Source organism: Bombyx mori, chromosome 26, assembly GCF_030269925.1.
Source record: "Bombyx mori chromosome 26, ASM3026992v2".
NCBI classification, from domain to species: Eukaryota; Metazoa; Arthropoda; class Insecta; order Lepidoptera; family Bombycidae; genus Bombyx; species Bombyx mori.
This window is the reverse complement of record NC_085132.1, coordinates 1,083,462-1,089,175: the sequence shown is the minus strand read 5'-3', so window position 1 is coordinate 1,089,175 and position 5,714 is coordinate 1,083,462.

Genomic DNA, 5,714 nt, shown 5'->3' with positions numbered 1-5,714 from the left:
GTAACTTTAATTTTACTTAAGCTGACTGAATTTTCGTAAAGAAAGGCAACAAGGTTTTTTATAAAAAAAAAAAAAAATATTAATTTCTAAGCATACAAAGTTGCAGATGGCACATATTGTCATGACAGGTCAATATCTGTCAAGTACTCGTTGAGAATATCCTAAGACCCTAAATAATCAATGTTAGACACTATTACTATTTTCATAAGAAATCGACTGACATTTATCAAGGTCAAAAAAGATACGCTTCACCTAAAAAATCATTGGAAAAGATATAAATTCTCAAAGGAATTTCCCGAATACGCTTCGTTCAAACTCACCCTAGAATATCACATATCATTTTTCTCCAAATACCAATATTTTTTCACAGAGAAAATCATGAAAACGATTTTTCATGTGTTTTGACATTATATTAAAAAATTCAAATTACAATTAAAATCCGTCTGGCTAGACGATTTCACTTACATGTCAACATCCGACGAAGGTCACACACACTCACTAATAAAGCACATGTTAATTAAAGACACATTGTTTTATTTTTAATATCTGCAGGCTACACGAAAATTGTCGGCTTGGTGAGGAGACGTCCGCGCGCGGTGACGCCGCCAAAACTACTGGTCAACCGGGGTGAGAATGTTGCTAGACTAGAATGAAAAGCTCCTGTGTTTTTCCGAGGGAAATTTCTAAGGGTTGTTGAGGAAATTTTGCGGTAAACTGAAAATATATTTTGAATTTTATCCCTTTTCACCTGTACAAATATTTTACCAAATCTGAGCGTGTAACTTTTATTCAAATGCTCTAAAAAGGACTAATCCATAAATGTATTCCACTGAGTTTCTCGCCAGATCTTCTCAGTAGGTCGCGATTCTGTTCCGAAGGTATATTATGTAAAGCACTGCTCTTGCTAGGGCTAGTGTTAGCAAATTTACTCAAGCTGCGCCCGTGAGGTCACTTGGCCGTCTGAGCGTAACTAGAATAACCCCTTAGACTGGCAGCGAGTAGTTCTAACTGTACGTAGTAACGTAACGAGTAGTTCTAAAAACCTGTAAAAAGTCCGTATTTATTAAACATTAAGTAAGTATTTATATTTATCTTACTGAAGACAATACTGAACAAAATAAGTCTCGAAATCCAAATTCTTTAAATTAAGGCTTCAAGGAAAAACCTTTTGACACTTTCAAGTACATAATTCAAGTAATCACATTACAAAAAGAAATAAAATATTAAAACAACAAAACGACACTCAAAAAGCTACCATCTCCATTCTTCCTGCTTCTAACTTTGACTGCATGTTTGTGCATTCATACAAATAATTCAATATCGACGCGCACAAATTTCCTAACGACACCAAAATTATTTTCTGCCTGTCATCCCCAATTTGAGAAAATGGCGGGAAGTGGCGCCTGCGTGGACCCCTACGCCTCCCTAGCTCAAAACTTAACATGAATCCGATCCAAGTATCCTATACACAGCACGTTTACTACATTACAAGATTGATTTAACACCTTTTGTTCTTAAATTTCAATGGCACAATCTAGGACTTTTTGGATGGCGTCCAAAAAACACTTACATGTGCTCTATGAAAGAGGATATGCGAATGAAAGATGTGCATTTAGAGATGACGTATGATAGACATGAATGGAAACAGATAACTTTGTACCCCGACCACACATGGGGTAAAGACAAGAAGAAAAAAAATAAACTAGCACTTACGTCATCTTAGTTAGTAATAATCTATACATACCTTATATACATATAAATAAAATTGGAGTGTCTGTTTGTAATATTGAAATAACCGCTTTTTACTACATGCATATGAATATATATACGGTACATACACCAAAATAACATTTTTTTACAATTTTTGTCTGTCTGTCTGTTTGTTTCGGCTAAACTCTGGAACGGCTGGACCGATTTTGACGAGACTTTCACTGATAGGTAGCTGATAACATAAGGAGTAACTAAGGCTACATTGTTTAGACTAGCTTCGCCCCGCGGCGTCATTCGCGGTACGACAATAAACGCGGGTACGTAACATCGCGGGACTCAGCTATCAATAATAAAATTTAACGCCCGCGAAGCGAGGGCGGGCCGCTAGTGAAAAATAAAAACACATAATAAGCCAACAGACAAACGTAGATGTGATTACAACATTACATTATTAAGAATACTTTAAACCAACTTCAAATTAAATAAACGTGATTCTAGATTCACATCCTATGTATTATTAGCTTCATGTATTATGTGAGAGTTTTAGCCTGCTACAGATTATATAAAGCAAATAGAGATCCTTAATGAAATACATAAGCATGATACAGTAATACTATATATTAAGAACATGTAATTTTTACGTATTCCAAGGGTTGAATGTGACATCTAGAGCAATACAACCGTTGTGACTATTTAAACTGAATTAGTATAGATTAGAAGAAAAAATTCTTAACTTTTTTTTTAATGCTAGATGTGTGGACAAGCTCACAGCCCACCTGGTGTTAAGTGGTTACTGGAGCCCATAGACATCTACGACGTAAATGCGCCACCCACCTTGAGATATAGTTCTAAGGTCTCAGTATAGTTACAACGGCTGCCCCACCCTTCAAACCGAAACGCATTACTGCTTCACGGCAGAAATAGGCAGGGCGGTGGTACCTACCCGCGCGGACTCACAAGAGGTTCTACCACCAGTAAAACTAATAGCAAATACCTCGATAAAATATATTCCGGCTCTTAAGGTATACTTAGTCTCTTGCGTGTGCTTCAAGCATCTGTAGCACTGGAGAAAATGCTAGATTGAGTACGTTGTCAAATGCTTATTTAACGTAAAAGTGTTAATAAAAAATATATATGTTTGTGTTATATTAATAGAACAATAATGAATGTAGATGTCAATTTGATTAATGAACTTTTTTATTTTATTGTTTAATCGGTGGACGAGCTCACGACACACCTGGTATTGAGTGGTTATCGGAGCTCATAGAGTTTAACAATGTAATTGCCACCTATGACACCCGCAATGAAATGTGAGCTCTAAGTCCCAGTTTTACAGTATAACCATTGCCTCTATCTCCGAACCGAAAGGCATTACTGCTTCGCGGCAGAAATAGGACGGGTGGCGGTACCTACCCGTGTAGCCCACACGAGACGCCCTACTACCACTAATTACGCGAATTATAATATTGCGGTTTTGATTTTTATTACACGATCTTATAATTCCTTCACTGTTGAAGTCATTTGTGACTTCGGTTAAATAAATACATATTTTATTAAAAATATTGGCACCTGCCATGTGACCAAACGTCTTATTCTTTAAGCCAGATCGATTTTTATCCTGCGAATTTAAGATTTTGTTATAAATGCCGAAATTAACATAGTTTTTTCGTCTGCTATCTATCTCTATGGTGTAATAAGAGAGAGACTCTTCTCTTAAAGAATGTTTTAGATAATTTTTTTACACCTTGGGTAATTGGATTTTTAGTAGGGATCCCTAATTTTTGTGAAAACATATAATATAGCCTATGCCACCCGGAGATAGTGTAGCTTCCCAAAAGCGAAAGAATTTTTCAAATCGGTTAATTAGTTTCAGAGCCGATTCAATGCAAACAAACAATAAATTTTTTCCTCTTTATAATATTAGTATAGATATTATAGTTATTCAACAATAGCTAATGCAATTTGAATGAATCAATGTATCTTATTAAGAAGGTAAAAAGTCGTCCAGAAATTTCAATTTAGATGTCCAAACGATTTTCAGACCTACGACTCGTACATAAAGAGTTAAAAATCGAGCGCAAGCGAAAATCGACCGTAATGATGTCGAAAAAAACTGCCAATGCTTTTATCTGGTATTTAAAAAGTCAATTGGAGTGGTGCAACACGTCGGCTGCATCAAAGCGATGCGGAGAAACATTGAAAGGGGATTTTTCAGACAAAGAACTGCACGCCTTTATTTGCACCGCTGTGTAATATTGTTACGCGCTGGGACTCGGGATAATAATAAAATTCTACCGAATTACAAGGTAACGCTGTATTAGCATTTAGAACACTTAAAACACTCAATAAATACTTTAAAACTCTCAATTCGCTTCTGCTGCTTCGCTTCAGGTGATCGCCTGTCTCGATTTTTTTTTTATTTCCCTTGTAGGCAGACGAGCATACGGCCCACCTGATGGTGAGTGGTTACCGTCGCTCATGGACTTCAGCAATGCCAGGGGCAGAGCCAAGCCGCTGCCGAGTAGTTCCGATTACTAACCGACTGCGTGCCATCTCTGCAACGCTTTTATAGCCGATAGCACATCTCTAGAATTATCGAGAATATTCCATACATTTTGAGTATTGTGTTTCTGCTATCTGACAATAGATGACGTTGTACTTCTCGAGCGTTCTAGGTGCTACTAGATCCTTCGATATTCGTTCGACTATTCGGCGATAGATGGCGTTACTCTTACCGGCGTAACAGTATTATGTTATCTATCAAAGTTTTTAAATCGCAAACCGGTCATATTGGCTTCCTTAAGAGGTTAAGGTGACAGAGTGACAGGGATGAAGATATAAAATTAATTTGTACGTAGAATTGTAAAAAAATGTAGAGAGAGAGAGAGAGAGAGAGAGAGAGAATATACTTTTATTGCTCACAAAAACACAATTGAGGCCATCAGCACAAAAGTGGCCTAAGCTTATCACAGTTAGTATGGAGATAAATGCAATAAAAATCTAAACCCGCAAAATTATAATTTGCGTAATTACTGGTGGTAGGACCTCTTGTGAGTCCGCACGGGTAGATACCACCGCCCCGCCTATTTCTGCCGTGAAGCAGTAATGCGTTTCGGTTTGAAAGATGGGGCAGCCGTTGTGACTATACTGAGACCTTAGAACTTATATCTCAAGGTGTGTGGCGCATTTACGTTGTAGATGTCTATGGGCTCCAGTAACCACTTAACACCAGGTGGGCTGTGAGCTCGTCCACACATCTAAGCAATAAAAAAAAAATAAAAAAATATATTAGATGTTACAAATCATGATAATAAAATTCTACCACAAGACGGATTAGCTTCAAAACATTTCGATTCAAAAATTAATAAACAAGCAACAATTACAATACGGTGTGAATAAAGAAAGGAGAAAAAAATTATTTAAAACGTGCATATTCCGTGTGAGTAAACGCGTTCGAGTTTATCATGGATTTTTCATGATTATATGTTTCTGAACTATTACGGTATCTCCCTTGTTAATACGATTTTATTAGCTTCAGACGTATGTATGTTTGTAACGGAATCTTTGAACATGATTTTGACCCCCTTAAAAACGACGGATTAACTCGAAATTTGGTATACTTATTAAGGACCGATGACAAATCAATATTTAAAAAAAAAATATATATAATATTCCGAAGGTATATTATGTAAAGCACTGCTCTTGCTAGGGCTAGTGTTAGCAAATTTACTCAAGCTGCGCCCGTGAGGTCACTTGGCCGTCTGAGCGTAACTAGAATAACCCCTTAGACTGGCAGCGAGTAGTTCTAACTGTACGTAGTAACGTAACGAGTAGTTCTAAAAACCTGTAAAAAGTCCGTATTTATTAAACATTAAGTAAGTATTTATATTTATCTTACTGAAGACAATACTGAACAAAATAAGTCTCGAAATCCAAATTCTTTAAATTAAGGCTTCAAGGAAAAACCTTTTGACACTTTCAAGTACATAATTCAAGTAATCACA